The following is an 18,543-nucleotide window of genomic DNA, read 5'->3' on the forward strand; positions in this document are numbered from 1 at the left end:
GAGCCACTATACCCAGCCCAGACCGTTACTTTTTTTTTTTTTTTTTTTTTTTGAGACAAAGTCTCACACTGTCACCAGGCTGGAGTGCAGTGGTGCGATCTTGGCTCACTGCAACGTCCACCTCCCGGGTTCAAGCGATTCTCCTGCCTCAGCCTCCAGAGTAGCTGGGACTGCAGGCGTGTGCCACCACGCCCAGCTAATTTTTGTATTTTTAGTAGGCAGTCTTCTCTGTGAGGTCAGTCCCATCCTTACTGCCTAGATCCCTGCCCAGGAAGACTTCACCATGTTGGCCAGGATGGTCTCTGTCTCCTGACCTCATGATCCGCCTGCCTTGGCCTCCCAAAGTGCTGAGATTACAGGTGTGAGCCACCATGCCTAGCCTAGATCTCTACTTTTGACCTCACCACATCTCCTAACCCCTTGCCCTTTGCTTCAAGTCTACCTCCTGCAGATTTGAGTCATCTATTAGTCTAGTCATCTAATCAGAATCTATCTAGTCATCTAATCAAAATTAATTCATTGTGGATTTTTCTCCCTTTTTCTTACAGATTCTTCCACCTGTATGCCCATCTTCACGGACCAGCCCACCACTGGTGCCTCAAGCATTTTCACTATTACAGCCAGTAATCTGCAGACATAACCTCAAGCCTACTTTGTACTTTGGTATAAACTACATGGATACCAATCCTTTTTCACAGGTTTTCATCTCCTGGTCTCCCCTAGGACCCAGGATGAGTATTCCCCCATTTGACCAGTTCCATCCCAGTATGGAGCAGATATCCCTTGTAAGGAATGCAGTCTCCACCAGCCCACCTGTTTTTATGGTCAACAGCCCTACCTGAATTTCCAACATTGCCTTTTGACCCAGGAAACACCTGTCAGCTGAAATCTAGGGTTCCTGACAGGCCTCAACAGGAAACCACTCTCTTCAATGCCCTATCTTTTCTGGCCCTCCTACCACTGCTTCTGCAGTCACTTCCACTATAGTAAGCAGATCCTCTTCAGACTGCCTTTGACTCTGATGAAATCAACATGGATACCATGCCCATTTCCCCATCTGTTATCTTCCTGTCTCTCCCTGCAACATTAACAGCTGTTTCCCTTTGAAGAACCTGGCAGCCCCCCAAAACCCTTCAAACTTAACCAGTGACAGCACCACTCTGTCAGCTTTTGGGAATTTGACTCCCCCATGTCCACCTTTGGCATCTGCTATGGTTTGAATGTGTCAACCAAATTTCGTGTATTAAAAACTCAATCCCCAAATTCCTATGTCAATATGTTTGAAGGTGGGGGCCTTTGGGAGGTAATGAGGATTAGATAAAGTCATCAGGGTGGACCCCTATGATGGGACTGGTAAGAGGAAGAGACACCTGAGCTGACAGGATCTTGCTCTTGCCATGTGATGTGCTCCATCATGTAATGACGCAGCAAGAAGGCCCTCACCAGATGCCTGCACTGTGCTCTTGAATTGCTATCAGAAGGGACAGTGCCATACCTCTGGTTGGAGATAGATGACTTCCGTACAAAGCTTATGACCTCAGTCAGAGTGCCTGGGGTTCAAGTGGGTGTAGCACATCTGTTGCAGGTGCAAATGTGTGTTTAAAAGTCCCCATATTCCTGTCTCCCAATCAGAGTAGTAAGGGCTCACCTGGACAAAGCACAGAGCTATAATGGGTAGAGACCACACCATACCTGTGCGTGTCTATATGTCTCTTTCTACAATGACTCAGATATTCCTGACCAGACCATATTTGTTGTAATCAGAGGGTATAACAGCATATAATTTTAGGGAGCCACTCCTATTCTTGCCTTCAGTCAGAACACCCAGAGTCCATCCATTCAGAGTAGCACCTTTGACTTTTTTTTTTTTTTTTTTTTTTCTTTTTTTTTGAGATGGAGTCTTGCTCTGTTTCCCTGGCTGGAGTATAGTGGCATGATCTTGGCTCACTGTAACCTCCACCTCCCAGGTTCAAGCAATTCTCCCTGCCTCAGCTTCCGAGTAGCTGGTATTACAGGTGCCCACCAACACACTGGGCTAATTTTTGTATTTTTAGTACAAACAGGGTTTCAGAATGTTGGCCAGGCTGCTCTTGAACTCCTGACCTTGGGTGATCTGCCCACCTCAGCCTCCCAAAGTGCTGGGATTACAGATGTGAGCCACTGTGCTCAGCCCCCTTTCAGAACCATTGAGAAAATTCATGTGCTTGGAAGCATTTGTGTTCCTAGCTTTGGTCAGAGCAACTTCCTTTCTGGTGTGGACATGGCGAGCAACAATCTTGCTTTTGGGGCACTTTTTTGCATGCTCAGGGCTCACTGGAGACAGATATTTGGGGTGACCAATTGATTTATTTTATTTGGTGAAAGAATGAGGATCTCACCAACTAAGGAGCAAAAGCTTCCTCTAGAAGCAGAGAGAGGCCACTATCAGTCATGAATAGACCTTACACTTTAGGATGGAGGCTCAGTCCCACCTAGAGATGTCAGACAAACCAAACCTGCTCTCTGTCCTGCTAAAGCAAGGTGGAAGCCCACACATTGTGAGGCAGATGAGACCAGTCAGAAGTCAACACATTGGAATCAAGCAGTTCTACTGTGGGGAGTAGAGAAAACTAGTTAGGTATCATTAACCATGCATCCCGGGCTTTGACTGTCAGCCTGCCAGACCTAACCCCTGGCCCAATTTTCCTGTCTTGAAACTAGAAGAAAAGAAAAAAAGAAAGTAGCAGGATGCTCCATGCTACCTACAGCTGTCTCATTTCCCATCACCCATTTGCCTTGGTGGGCCCTCACCTTTCTTTCCTCGATTATATGTAAGATGGGATGACTTGTCCTTTCCTCCTCCCTCTGTGCTTCTCCCCCGACCATCTGACCTCAATGTAGGCCAGATATCCTGGACATGTGTTAGATGACTCTTGACAATTTTATCCTTTCAAAATGCTTAACTGGCTGGGGGGTGGTGGCTCAAACCTGTAATCCCAACACTTTTGGAGGCCAAGGTGGGTGGATCACCTGAGGTCAGGAGTTCCAAGCAGCCCGGCCAACATGGTAAAACCCCATCTCTACTAAAAATACAAAAATTAGCCAGGAGAGGTGGTGCATGCCTGTAGTCCCAGCTATTCAGGAGGCTGAGGTAGGAGAATCACTTGAACCTAAGAGGTGGTTGCAGTGAGCCGAGATTGCACCACTGCACTCCAGAGTGGGTGACAGAGTGAAACTCTGTCTTGAAAAAAATAAAAATGCTTAAACATCTGAAGTGTCTCTTTCTTTCACTTTGACTTAAGTCAATCATCCCAAACATTCATACTTGAACCAGAGACTGTGGATGTAGTATCCAGGCTCCTGGGCCTGTAGAAACAAAGGAACTAAAAGCTCGTACTCTGTAATTACTGAAAATGTTAAGCCTAGGTGAGCGTATTTTTCCATTTCATCTAGGAGAATATGTATATACACATATATATGACAGATATGCACAAATATCCTGTTTTTAGAAGCTGTTAGCGTGCTGCTTTAAAAAGAAATCATTATTTGGCCAGGAGTGGTGGCTCATGCCTGCAATCCCAGCACTTTGGGAGGCCGAGGTGGTCAGATCACGAGGTCAGGAGATTGAGACCATACTGGCCAACATGGTGAAACCCCATCTCTAATAAAAATACAAAAATTAGCCTGGCATGGGGGCGCATGTCTGTAGTCCTAGCTACTTGGGAGGCTGAGGCAGGAGAATCACTTGAACCAGGAGGCAGAGGTTGCAGTGAGCCGAGATCGCGCTACTGCACTCCAGCCTGGTGACAAAGCAAGATTCCCATCTCAAAAAAAAAAAAAAAAAAAAAAAATCAAGGAAATGCCCAGATGAGACCTATTTGGAAAACTAACTAGGCTGGCTGTACTCTAAACCCCTAAAATATTACCCCACAAGTGCTACAATTTCATCCAGATCTGGCTGATGGTAGAGCAGTTCTCATCTCTGTTAGACTTATGTGCTAAAGTAAAATATTTTCATATGCCAGAAGAACCATCAGAAGCTAGTGAAAGTGATGCATACAAGCATTTCCTCAGCTCCTTACATATTAGTTTATAAAACAGTTATGATTCTACATGAGAGTCTTTCTCAGGCCTTACTCATATTGAGTTCAAAGACATCTCTTAGCCAGGCACAGTGACACATGCCTATAACCCCAGCACTTTGGGAAGCTGAGGCAGGAGGATCACTTGAGGCCAGGAGCCGGAGACTAGCCTGAGAAACATAGTAAGACCCCATCTCTACAAAATTAAAAAAATTAACTGGGCTTGGTGGCATGCACCTGTAGTCCCAGATACTCGAGAGGCTAGAGCAGGAGGATCACTTGAGATCAGGAGGTCAAGGCTGCAGTGAGCTGTGATTGCACCAACGCACTCCGACTTGGGTGACAGAGTCAAACCCTGTTTCAAATTTAAAAAAAAAGAAGAAGACATCTTTCACCCCAGCAGAATTTACAAGGCAGTGTGGGAGATAAATGAACAACCAGAAGGAATGGTGATAGGGAGAAGGGAACAGGTAAGGAAGAAGGACATAAAACTAAGTCGGGGGGAGATAAAACATGAACTGCACCTTAAAGAAGGAAGAACAGCCAACTAGGTGGAAAAGGGCTATTTCCAAGGTCAAGAAAATGGCATGTGAAGAGGCAGGGAAGAAAGAGAGCCAGTGGGACACCAGGAAGATAGGTATGCGTAGAAACTGAAACCAAAGTGGGAGATGTGGCTGCGGCATTTGGCAAGGACACATTTTGACAAATATATATACAATGATAGGACATTTGTTCATTATCCTGAGCATATAGGGAATCACCAAGGGATTGGGAACAAAAAAAAAGTGGCACGATTCTATGTACACTTGAGAAATACACTGTGGCTACCTGAGAGGGAGATTAGATGGGTGTCACACCAGGGGTGAGGAGGCTAAAGACTCCTTGCAGTGACTAAAGCAAAGTGAGACAATGGCTAAAGCTGTGACTAAAGCAAAGGTGGGGACTTGACAGTGGGGATGGCGAGGAGGCAACAGAAGATAAAGTAAAGTAGGTGACATCAAGGCCAGGGCTATTTTAGCCATCTGCTTGGACAAATGGACATGAGTCATTTGGACAAACATATAGTGAGTTCAGTTTTTAGCTGTGAAGTCCAGGTACTACTCAGAAGGCCATTCATTCATTTATCTTTTTTTTTTTTTTTTTTTTTTGAGACAGAGTCTCACTGTCGCCCAGGCTGGAGTGCAGTGGCGTGATCTCGGCTCACTGCAATCTCTGCCTCCTGGGTTCAAGCGATTCTCCTGACTCAGCTTCCTGAGTAGCTGGGACTACAGGTGCCCTCCACCATGCCCAGCTAATTTTTTTTGTATTTTTAGTAGAGATGGGGTTTCACCATGTTGGCTAGGCTGGTCTCGAACTCCTGACCCTCAGGTGATCCACTCACCTTGGCCTCCCAAAGTGCTGGGATTACAGGCATGAGCCACTGCGCCCGGCTCATTTATCAATTTAACATACTTATTGAATATCAAGGATGTACTTGGGACAATTTCAAGTAGCATCAATTGCAAAAAAAGGTAAATCCCTGCCTTATTGGTGCCTCTATCTTAATGGGGTGGGGGGAGAACAGGAACAACACACATAAAAAACATGTGCATTATTTTGTAGATTAGCTAGTTAATGAGTGTTATAGAGGATAAAGCAGTTTGTGGGAAACTAAATTTGGGAGTAAGGAGAATCATGGGTGTCTGTTTTTACACAGGATGGACAGAATGGGTCCCACTAAGAAGGTGAAATTTAAGCAAAATCAGAAGCAGGCAGTTGAGGGAACCACCCAGATATCTGAGAGAAGAACAACCCAGAGAGTGGGAATAGCCACTGCAAAGGCCCAGAGGAAGGCTGCCTGGGGTCCCAGGGAGTAGATATTAAAGCCAATGGAGATAGCATGGAGCCAAGTATGACAGCAAGAGGAGGAGAGCGCAGAGGACAGGGCACAGTCTATGAAGGCCTAGTTAGAAGTCATAAGAAAGGGGCCTTTAACTTAGAGATGGGAATGATTTGGAGGACTTAGGTTTTTGGTTTTTTTTTTTTAATTTTTATTCTAAGTTCCAGATACACGTGCAGGTTTGTTACATAGGTAAACGTGTGCCATGGTGGTTTGCTGCACCTATCAACCCATCACCTAGGTATTAAGCCCTGCATGCATTAGCTATTTTTCCTAATGCTCTCCCTTCCCCCACCGCACTCCCCAACAAGCCCCAGTGTGTGTTGTTCCTCTCCATGTATCCATGTGTTCTCATTGTTCAGCTCCCACTTATAAGTGAGAACATGTGGTGTTTGGTTTTCTCTTCCTGAGTTAGTTTGCTGGGGATAATGGCTTCCACCTCCATCAATGTCCCTGCAAAGGACATGTTCTCATTCCTTTCTATGGCTGCATAGTATTCTATGGTATATACGTACCACATTTTCTTTATCCAGTCTACCACTGATGGGCATTTAGGTTGATTCCATGTCTTTGCTATTGTGAATAGTGCCTCAGTGAACATACACGTGTGTGTATCTTTGTAACAGAATGATTTATATTCCTTTGTGTATATAATTGCTGGGTCAAATGGTATTTCTGGTTCTAGATCTTTGAAGAATCGCCACACCATCTTCCACAATGGTTGAACTAATTTACACACCCACAAACCATGTAAAATTCCTGTTCCTGTTTCTCTGCAACTCTGCTAGCATCTGTTGACTTTTTAATAATAGCCATTCTGACAGCATTGTTCTGTAGCTGGGCAGGAGCATGGAAGCCAGGAGAACACCAAGATGCTAAGGCTGTGGTCAGGGCGAGGGACAGTGATGGCTCAGATTTGGCAATAGTGATGGAACATTACCTCTGGTCTGTCTCTATTTCCTTTCCATTTGCTGCTCCCACTAGGTTCATGTTGCTGTGCTTAAGAGTTCATCAGAGAAGTCATCCAGTCTGGGCTTTTCTTTGTGTGGGGTTTTTGAAAACTGGCTCAGTCTCTTAAAATTTATTCAGATTTTCTATTTCTTCTTGAGTCAGTTTTGGTAGCTTGTGTGTTTCCAAGATTTGTCCATTTCATCTAGGAGAAAAACATACACACACACGTATGTGACATATATGTGTATATATCCTGGGATTTTTTATATGACCATTTTTTACTTAGAAATGTATATTCTTCCCTTTTTGTGTCAGTAACAAACAAAAGATATACGAAGAATTTGAGTACACTAAAGAGTTTCAGATATGAATGAAAGATACCAAGAATAGGAAGAATGAATCTGCTCCCTGGGTTGCACATGATAATCAGGTAGGAGCAGGAAGGTCACAACAACCTTGAAGAACAATGAATTAGCTTTGACAGAACAAGGGGTTGCATAACATTTTTAAAGTAGAAAAAATATTAAGCATTTTATTGTTAATATTTTTAAACATTTAATAATAAAGCAATGTTTTATTATTAAAGAAAATATAAAGTTTAGATTGATTGTTTAAATAATCTTATAAGGCCAAGCATTCATGCCTGTAATCCCAGCACTTTGGGAGGCTGAGGTAGGCAGACTGCTTGAGGCCCAGGAGTTCAAAACCAACCTGGTCAATATAGCAACCCTGTCTCTACAAAAAAAATTTTTTTTTTTTTTTTTTTTTTTTTGAGACGGAGTCTCACGCTGTTGCCCAGGCTGGAGTGCAGTGGCGCGATCTCGGCTCACTGCAAGCTCCGCCTCCTGGGTTCCCGCCATTCTCCTGCCTCAGCCTCCTGAGTAGCTGGGACTACAGGCGCCCGCCACCGCGCCCGGCTAATTTTTTGTATTTTTAGTAGAGACGGGGTTTCACTGTGGTCTCGATCTCCTGACCTTGTGATCCGCCCGCCTCGGCCTCCCAAAGTGCTGGGATTACAGGCTTGAGCCACCGCGCCCGGCCTACAAAAAATTTAAAAATTAGCCAGGTGTGGTGGCACATACCTGTGGTATTAGCTACTCAGGAGGCCGAGGCAGGAGGATCGCTTGAGCCCAAGAGATGGAGGCTGCAGTGAGCCGTGATCGCACTACTGCACTCCAGCCTAGGTGAAAGAGTAAGATCCTGTCTTTAAATAAATAAACAATCTTATAAGTATAAAAATCTTAAAAGGTCTAGCCGGGTGTGGTGGCGCATGCCGATAGTCCCAACTACTTGGAAGGCTGAGGTGGGAGGATCATTTGAGCCCAGGAGTTTGAGTGTGAACTGTAATCACAACAGTGGACTCCAGCCCGGGCAACAAGAGTGAAACTCTTATCTCAAAAAAAATAATAATAATAATGATAACAATAATAATAAAATTAAAATAAAAGATCTATCAATTAATAAGTTGATCATCATTTAAGGATATGGAAATCCTGCATGGCCTCTGTGTTACTGTTTTTTGATCCATCATTTGATTTTATTTGCATCCTGTTTTGTGAGATTTTTCCTATATGTATATCAACACTCAGTTTGGGAAAATACATTCATCCTACATTTCAGAGAGTATATGTCAACATACAAACACTCCTTCTCCTTATTCATATCTACTGGCCAACTTCTAAAAATAAAAATAAAACTGAAATCACAGATAATGTAGACAGAACAATGAAAAGACAGAAGGCCAAGACAGAAAGATGAAGCTGGGTGTGGTGGCTCATGCCAGTAATCCCAGCACTTTGGAAGGTTGAGGTGGGCTGATCACTTGAGGTCAGGAGCTCAAGACTAGCCTGGCCAACATGGCGAAACCCCGTACCTACTAAAAATACAAAAAAAATAGCCACATGTAGTGGCGAGCACCTGCAGTCCCAGCTACTCAGGAGGCAGGAGAATCACTTGAACCTGGGAGGCTGAGGTTGCAGTGAGCTGAGATCACACCACTGCACTGCAGCCTGGGCAACAGAGCAAGATGAAGGGAAGGGGAGGGGAGGGGAAGGGAGGGGAACGGAAGGGAAGGGAGGGGAGGGGAGGGGAAGGGAGGGAAAAGGAAGGGAAGGGAGGGGAGGGGAGGGGAAGGGAAGGGGGAAGGGAGGAAAAGAAAAAGAGAGACAGGGAGGGAGGGAGGGGAAATGCGTTATTTTGAGAAGAGGAAATTGACACAGAGAAAAAGGAAATGGCATCCCAATAGAGAACTGGCCACTCTGCAGAGGTGTGCAGGGGAAGTACCACTCCACACTGTGTTCTGGGCCACTTCAGCACTTCTTTTTTTTTTTTTTTTTTTTTTTTTTTTTGAGACGGAGTCTGGCTCTGTCGCCCAGGCTGGAGTGCAGTGGCCAGATCTCCGCTCACTGCAAGCTCCGCCTCCCGGGTTCGCGCAATTCTCCTGCCTCAGCCTCCCGAGCAGCTGGGACTACAGGCGCCCGCCACCTCGCCCGGCTTATTTTTTTTTTTTTTTGTATTTTTAGTAGAGACGGGGTTTCACTGTGTTAGCCAGGATGGTCTCGATCTCCTGACCTCGTGATCTGCCCGTCTCGGCCTCCCAAAGTGCTGGGATTACAGGCTTGAGCCACCGTGCCCGGCTTCAGCACTTCTTGGGGTGATTCTCAGGACCCAGATCCTGTCCTCAGATATGGGGACATATCCCACATGCTCTTTGGGGACCCTTTGAAGTGTGTTCTTCAGAACAGGGAAAGAGAGCATTGTGAAGGTGGTGCTAACATGTTCCAGAGGGGAAAGAACAAGTGGCTGACCTTCATAGAAAGCAGTAGAACCTCCAGCCTGACTACTTGTGTGGGGAAGAGCTGGCCAGAGAAGTCTCTAAGAAGCCTAGTGAGCACGGGTGCCTACAAGGGTCTTCAGGGAACAGAACAGGTTGACTCCAAGTTTGTATCTGCAGTTGAAAGGTGCTATGTGAGCTCCACTTGTTGTTCCCAAAGACTACTTCTTGGAGCACTTCAAGGACTGGCCATGTGCCCTGCCATTTTAGCAGGACTCACCACAAGGAATGTCCTTGTAGGTAAGGAGAAAGAATATTTACTGATACCCTGCCATGATCAGAAACTTCCTCTAAAATATTGAGAAATATTGTCACTTTCATAAGCTATTACAAAGAGACAACTTCTATATATCATGTCATAAAAGCTCAGATGCTAGAAATGAGACATTAGCTTGGAGTACCCATACCTTTAGGATCTGCTGGGTTAGTGGTCCTAATTCCAAAAGAGGCCACTGTTGACTGGGACATAGCAGGATCCTTTTGAACTAGCTAACAGTCATGGCTGCTCCCCCTGGGGACTTTGGAAGAGCTGCTCCATGAATGTGCCCAGGGAAGTGGCTCTGTGCAGCACCAGGGGTGGACTGTGGTGGCCATGGAAGTGCTCCCTTGGATCTACCTTCATGAGACCTGTTGAGGCACAGGCACAACTAATGGACAGCTTCCAGGAGCTGTGCTTTAGATCCACCACAGGGTTTATTCCAGGCCTCCCTTCCCCTAGGCTCCTCCCATCTAATGACCACGTACAGCAAAGGTACAAGAATCTGGCCTTTCCTGCCCAATGGGATAATCCTCTACAGGGTTTGTGTGGCTCCAGGACTTCCCACTAGCCTGGTCAAAAACTTATCAGAAGTGTGCTGAGATGTGACTCATTTGCTACCTAGTTCTTCCTTCTTTCACTGCTTTCACAGGTGGAGGAAAAACTCTCTCCAACCGTGTTTTTCCTCTGCACTCACACTACCATCACAATCATCAACACAGAATAAGCCTTCTGTGACCAAATGTGGGGGTTTTCCCCACACACCAAGAAGTGGATACCAGTTGGGTGTCTTCCAATTCAGTTCCAACACTACCTACCTGGAGATAGCTCCATATCCCACAGGTGGTAGTCTCAGTCCCCAAGACTGCCCCCGCCACCCCATACCCTCAGACACCAATCACAAGTCCGGTTCTCCAGAACTTCTGACCAACAGACTTCAAGTTACAGTTCCCACAGCCCCCTCTTTGAGTTTGATTAATTTGCTGGAGCAGTTCACAGAACTCAGGGAAGCACTTATTTACATTTACTGTTATACTTTATCATAAAGGGCATTACAAAGGACACAGATGAAGAGATGGTATGGGGGAAGGAGCACAGAGCTTCCATGCCCTCCCCATGCACACCATCCTCCAGGAACCTCCATGTGTTCAGCTATCTGAAAGCTCTCCAAAGCCAGCTCTCTTGGGTTCTTATTGAAGCATTCCTTCCCCCAGCGTATGAGGCAGGACCCTCTCAAGGGAGGGTCTTAAGACCCACAATCAGAAAGGCAGGGGAATGTTTGAAATGCTTGTTTCCTGGTGCCATAAGAAATAGCACTTGAACATAAATTTAGTTTTCTCAGCAAGGCCATTTTTGTGCTTTCTGCAGAAAGGGTACACTCACCAGCAGTTTTGCCACAAGAGTACACCAAACAAAGGAGACAGGGTCATTTATAACCTGATGCGTCCACCCTACTGCTGTGTCCAGTTTCCATTGGCTGGAATGGGACCTCACATTCTGTATTTGTCCCGATTGGCTAGCAACTTAGAACTTTTTAAGAGGCAAAAGCAGAGGAGAACAAAGGAAGAAGGAAGTAACTTGTGGAATGCTGAGAATGGTAAAAACACCTTCAAATAAGGAATAGGAACACGCTATGACCTAATGCTTGCTTGGACCAGTATAAGCATGCCAGGGCAAATATTTAGGCTAAATTGTGGGAGCTAACAACATAAAGTACATTGATTTCTTTATTATGGTTAGCAGATACTTAAGAATGTTAGCACAGGTCTTTGAATAAATTTTGCTTCTAAGAGAAGTTACTATTTATTCCTAATTAGACGGGGAGGAAAATCTTTGAAGAGAAACCTCTACTTTACTTTTCACAGGAAGATTACAATCGTGCCTTGGGACAGATTAAATGAGGGCAGCAGGAGAGAGATTCTGTTTCCTGAGGCCTGCCCTTCAGGCCCAACACGCCCAACATTATAACAAAAGACTGTAACAAGAGCTACGAGAGTTATGAGCCAGGAGCCGTGGATGAAAACCAATATATATGAAACTGCCTTTGCAAAAAATTGTAAGAGAAAATTCTGGCCAACTCCATCTTGCCTTTAACCTCCAAACTGCCCTTGGTCATTCCTGGGCATAAGTCAGCCTGCCTTTGGAAGACAATAGCTCTTCCCAAGAACTAAACCACTCTTGTAAAACTAATGAAAGGCTACCAGGTTAGGAAAATCAGAGGGGCCTGAATTGTACTAAGATGTAGGTGTGGTTAAACAATTACCAGCCATTATTCCAGAGGTCCCAAGATCTGCAACTTCCCCAGCTCCTCCTGTGTTAATTACTATGTTAATGGTAATTAACATTACTATTGTGGAATCTAAGGCCTTTTGAGATGTCTTTTCAGGCTTTTGCCTTTCTGACAACCAGATGGCTCCACCCACCCTGTGACTCAAGCAGTCCTGTTGCCCCCACACAGAAGCAGACTCAGTGAACGAGGACCATTTTCCTCATCCCTACAATTGCATTCCCCAACCAATCAGCAGCACCCATTCCCTAGTCCCCTGCCCACCAAAATATCTTTGAAAGGCCGGGCGCGGTGGCTCAAGCCTGTAATCCCAGCACTTTGGGAGGCCGAGATGGGCGGATCACGAGGTCAGGAGATCGAGACCATCCTGGCTAACATGGTGAAACCCCGTCTCTACTAAAAAATATTAAAAAACTAGCTGGGCAAGGTGGCGGGCGCCTGTAGTCCCAGCTGCTCGGGAGGCTGAGGCAGGAGAATGGTGTAAACCCAGGAGGCGGAGCTTGCAGTGCACTGAGATCCGGCCACTGCACTCCAACCTGGGTGACAGAGCGAGACTCCGTCTCAAAAAAAAAAAAAAAAAAACAAACAAACCAAAAAAAACAAAATATCTTTGAAAAACCCCAGCCTCCAAATTTCAGAGAGATTGACGACTAATAATTCCATCTCCTCGTGGCATGGTCAGCCTCTCATCAAACTTTTTCTTTACTGCAAAGCCATGGTCTCAGTGGATTGATTTTTTTCTGTGCAGTGGGCAGGAAGAAGGGGCCAAATTTTATATATATATATATATATATATATATATAAAATAACACAAAAGGAATCCCACAAGTACTGAGTTTTGCTTTGTTTTGTTTTGTTTTGTTTTGAGATGGAGTTTTACTCTTGTCATCCAGGCTGGAGTGCAGTGGTGTGATCTCAGCTCACTGCAACCTCCACCTCCCGGGTTCAAGCAATTCTCCTGCCTCAGCCTACCAAGTAGCTGCGATTACAGGCATGTGCCACCATGCCTGGCTAATTTTGTATTTTTAGTAGGGATGGGGTTTCACCATGTTGGCCAGGCTGGTCTTGAACTCCTGACCTCATGTGATCTGCCTGATTCGGCCTCCCAAAGTGCTGGGATTACAGGCATGAGCCACCACACCCAGCCAGGGTTCTGAAAGCTCTCTCTCTGCACTTCTAGCTTCCATTTATCCTTTAAAGGTGCTTTCCCCCAACAATTCCCTTGCGTCTAATCCTATTGTTGTATCTTCCCTTTGGGGGACACCTGCACTGACAGAACATGTTATATGTTGGTTTGGGACAAAATACGATTTCTAGTTGTCACGCTTACACGTAATTTGCTGCCACCATGTCAGCTGGAGAAAAGTCCTTCCCTATACCTTTAAAATGCTTGTCCACTTCCACTTGGAAACTGTGAATGGCAGCAATGCCAGGCTAGTGGTTTTAGAGAGTGGGTCTCCAGATCTAAAATGTTTTCATGGGTAAACTCCCTGTGTCCTTGTATTCCCCTATTAGCTTTTTAAACTCTTCTGATTTCCACAAAATAGAAGTTGCATATGGAAATATGCAGTTAGATGGGCCACTGGACTCCAATTTCAGCCCTCAGTCTACCATCTGAAAAAGCCCAGGAGATCTCAGAATTCTCCTAGTCTAAATTGACCCTTTTATTATAATTATTTTTTCTTGAGATAGGGTCTCATTCTGTCACACTGGCTGTTAAATCAATGACTCAAAACACAGCTTCTTGGTCTTCCTCTGAATCTGCAGTACAAAAGATTTTCTGCTCTCTCTATTTCTCATAGCCTCTTCCTATATTGATACTTTCTTTCTTTTTTTTGTTTTTTTGTTTTTTTGTTTTTTTTTGTTTTTTTTTTTTTTGCTTTTTTTGAGATGGCAGAGTCTCGCTCTGTTGCCCAGGCTGGAGTGCAGTGGTGCAATCTCGGCTCACTGCAACCTCCACCTCCCGGGTTCATGCCATTCTCCTGCCTCAGCCTCCCGAGTAGCTGGGACTACAGGTGACTGCCACCACGCCTGGCTAATTTTTTGTACTTTTAGTAGAGACGGGGTTTCACCATGTTAGCCAGGATGGTCTCGATCTCCTGACCTCGTGATCTGCTCACCTCGGCCTCCCAAAGTGCTGGGATTACAGGCGTGAGCCACGGCGCCTGGCTTGATACTTTCTTTACTAACATACGTAGGTTGCTTGCTTTAACAATTCAACCAAATATTTGATAACATCAAATTAATTTAACTGTATCACAGGTTGGGTTCACAGGCAAGCAGACATTGAGATGGAGATTATCCCACAGGACAATTATTTGGAATGGCTCTTGGCCTCAGTACCTGGGGAAGGCGAAGGAAGTAAACAGTATTGGGCAGAGGGAGTAGACATGTTATACATTCACAACAAAGGCCTCAGCCAATCCCACAGGAAGCTCTGGATCTGTAAAAGACCTTCAATGTGGTCCCAAGTTGGGGAGGAAACCCTAGATTTTATCTTCTCACATTAGTCAATAAATGTGGGCATCCTCCTGCCAAAAGGGCATTGTTCTGACCACTTCTTCATGGAACATCTTCATGTGTCTCCAAATCACTCATTCCCTCGCCTCCTTTAAATATTTGCTCAAGTATCATTTTCCCAATGAGATCAACCCTTCCCCCTCTATTCCCTACTGGAGTCCCTCCTACTCCACAGGCTCCTCATCACTCCGTTCTGCTCCTCATGTTTCCTTTCCTATTGCACTTTTCACCTCATAAGTCACTATGTAACTTATAACATTTCTTTGTTCACACATCTAGAAAGCATCTGCAACAGGGCGGGTGCTAAGTTAGTATTTGTTAAAACACACGGGAACCATGGCTTTGTACCTGTTTACTCTCTCTAAATCTACCCTCAACAATTCCTTTCCTTCCACATTTATGATTGTTCAATGTTATCAGGAAGAGAAATAAATCATAATCTGAAGGAACAAAAATTTAATGGTAGCCACAATTCTAGTAGAACCATTACCTCAACTAAATTTCCTCACATCTCAGAACTCAGTATTCTGTACTTACCTCCCACTGGGACGTATCTTTTCTCAGGCATCACAGATAATTTTCTCCTCCAGTTACCTTATGATTCTTTTTGTATAATTTCATTAATCAACATTAACAGCCTTCTGGGAATCGCTCACTTCACAAATGTTTTTTGGAGGTAATCTCAATTCCCCCTGAAGACTCTGTCTCTGCACTTATAGATGAGAAGAAAATCACTCCCAGAAAGAGATAGGAGCATGGAATCCCAAGCCTTTATCTCAGTGTTCAGATGACCTCTCTTGACAAATGCACAAAATACTACAACTGCGGCCACTATCCTAGTTGGAAACACAATTCGGTAGGTGGCTGTTCTTTTCAGATAAACATATGGAACTTAGATGAAATGTATTTCAGGAAATTCAGTGAGAAACATTATATGGGGGAAAAATTCTGCTCTCCTGGATTAGAACATCACTGACAGAGGTCAGAGAAAATTTCCTGAGAGATCAGGGACTGTAATTTTCCACTGGATGCTAAGATTCCAGCTGTAGGGCTCGTAAGTATCCTTCCTCCCTCTTCCCTGAGACAGCTTCATCTGAAATCTCCAATTTACCCTCAACGATTAAACACCTAGAACCTCACTAGAGTCACGCAAGTCTTCACTCAAAACACAAGGGCATAGCAGTAAGATTGTGATCCTTAGCTGTCATCTATGGAGTGGGCACTTGGTATTTGAGGGGAACTTTTTGAATAAATAATTTCAAAATCATTTCAAAAATTTTCTCAAAAACACCTGTGATTTAAACATTTCTTTGAGATTCTAAGTATTCTACTAATCTGTTGCATTTCTACCCACCATGGAACTCACATTCCCCTCTGCAAAATACAAATTTCTATTGTATTCACCCCTCACTCCTGAACATAAATTTATCCTCACAAATTTCTGCCCAGATGACATTTTGATGGCTATTTACACATCCCCATCTCAGACCGCACAGTGTACATAATTTGGCCCCTAATGGAGCCTCTATGAAAAGTCCTTTAATCAGGGGAATAGATGAGTCCTTATTTGTCTTGAATGTCTCTACTTCCTCCAGGACAGAAGTGATCAGTAACCACAGCTGGTTCAGGAATCACAGGATCTTGCAAAGTTGTCTCCGATTGACATGAACTGGCTGGATTCTCACTCCAGGTCTATCACCTTCTTATTTGTTAATGAAATATTTGTCTTCAGACATTATGACAGATATCCAATGAGTTTCAGAGGGTTTGAAAATGATGGACACTTTAGACATGAATAGCCTACATGGTGAACTTACAGAGGCAAAGCAACTGGTCAACAAACAGCTGTTCTACCAAAAAAGCCTGGAGTTACAAAGCGGACGAACATTTTTGCAGAGCTAGAAACTAATTCCAACAAGGCTAAAAACCTGCTACTGCTGGTAGGGAAAATCCTAACTATTCACAGTCAAATGCTTTTGTTGGGAGGTTATTTAGGTTGATGTTGATAAGGGAAAAGTTCCCTTGTCCTCCTGGCAGGGCGTGCGATGGGGGTGTGGCTTGCTTCTTCAGTGCCCCGCTGCTCAAACCTCCAGGGGAATATACAGACGGGTGGGCTGTGGGGCTGCGACCCCATGGCAGTGTCTAGGGATGAATGTTTACAGCTGAAGCCCCAGTGGGCGTGTTACAGGGTGCCCTTTTAGTTTAGCCGTCAGCAGGCGGTTTATGTTAGTCAGCTCAATTAGATCCCTGCCTCATCGCAAAGACAGAGGGCTTTCTGTACCCCGGGGTTCCTGTCTTGGTGTACCAGAAGAATCAGATCACACATGGGCTTGGAGGATGACTGCAGGGTTTTGAGTGGAAGTAGCTCTCAACAGTTGGGGGAGCCAGAAGGGAGATGGTTTTCCCCTGGAGTCGGGCTGCTCCGCAGCACCTGCTCTCCTCCGACTGCCCCAGCCAAATTCTGCGTCCTTCTGGTGGGTGGCCTGCCCGCGTGCCAGCGTCTGTCACGTCTTCTTCCGCCAACATGTTCCTCTCGATGGCCGGTGGCATATGTGTCTGCTTCCTAGGGTCTCGGAGTATTTATACATACAGGATGGGGGCGGGAACAGGATGGGGGCGTGGCAGGCCAGGGCGGTCTTGGGAAATGCAAAATTTGGGCAGGAAAACAAAAATGCCTGTCCTCAACTAGGTCAGTGGGCACAGGGCCAGGGATGGAGCCCTAGCCAGGGACCACACCCTCCTGTACCCAGCACTTCCCTTCCCCCCTTCCGTATCATTTAAAGGGACTCCGACCTTCCCTCCCCAGCACTCCCCTTCACCGCTTCCGTATCAATGTCATCACCCTGGACTGACACCAGGAATCACTGTAATGTGGGCTTAATAAGAACAGAGCTCAGCTGGCCGCGGTGGCTCACCCTGTCATCCCAGCACTTTGGGAGGCCGAGGTGGGTGGATCACTTGAGCCCAGGAGTTCGAGACTAGCCTGGGCAAGATGGCAAAACCCCATCTCTACAAAAAATATATAAAAATTAGCCAGGTATAGTGGCGCGCGCCTCTGGAGGCCACTACTCTGTAGTCCCAGCTACTCTGGAGGCCAAGGTGGGAGAATCACTTGAACCTGGGAGGCGGAGATTACAGTGAGCCGAGATCGAGATCGCGCCACTGCATTCCAGTCTGAGCAACAGAGGGAGACCCTGTCTCAAAACAAAACAAAAACAAAGCAAACAAACCAAAAGCGGAGCTGACAGTCAAGGTGAATTTCACGTTTGCCTGTATTCAGTTTTAGCATTATATAAACCAAAAGAAGAATGCCATAAAGGCTACAGGCAGATAATACAGAGAAGTATTACTGGAAAAGGAACCAGAAAGAGTAAATATCTCCTAAACGTATGATGGGACAGAAAGATAAATGCCTTTTACATATAGTTAATGTCTGTTTGATTCGTCTTATTTACATTCTCCTTTTAAAAGGTCTTACATTTAGCATCTTAGATAGAACCCACAAAATTTAAATATTTAATAGAAACTTAAAATTTCTGTATCAGAGGACAGAAATATATTTTTCTCACACGTGATCAGTCAAATTGCCACTATTAATCGTATTAATGTTCTGTTAAATAATAGTATTTCTGTAGCGAAAAGCAAACAGTACGGAAAGATAACTTCAAACACCTAGTTTTCATATTTTTGTGTTAAAGTAATAACATATTTTGGTATACATTATCATTTTTTGTTTTTGTTTTTGCTTTTTCTGAC

The 18,543-nt window shown here is 44.8% G+C and overlaps 1 long non-coding RNA gene across 1 annotated transcript in view; it reads left to right on the plus strand.

Annotated features, from left to right (window-relative positions):
- Window positions 1–1,263, plus strand: part of LOC105495647 (uncharacterized) — a 42,976-nt gene extending 41,713 nt beyond the window's left edge. The window contains exon 4 of the long non-coding RNA XR_011617427.1: window positions 549–1,263. This is a non-coding gene — a long non-coding RNA (uncharacterized lncRNA). The remainder of the gene's footprint in view (window positions 1–548) is intronic.
- The last annotated feature ends 17,280 nt before the right edge of the window (window positions 1,264–18,543 follow it).

The sequence above is a fragment of the Macaca nemestrina genome, chromosome 20, assembly GCF_043159975.1.
Source record: "Macaca nemestrina isolate mMacNem1 chromosome 20, mMacNem.hap1, whole genome shotgun sequence".
NCBI classification, from domain to species: domain Eukaryota; kingdom Metazoa; phylum Chordata; class Mammalia; order Primates; family Cercopithecidae; genus Macaca; species Macaca nemestrina.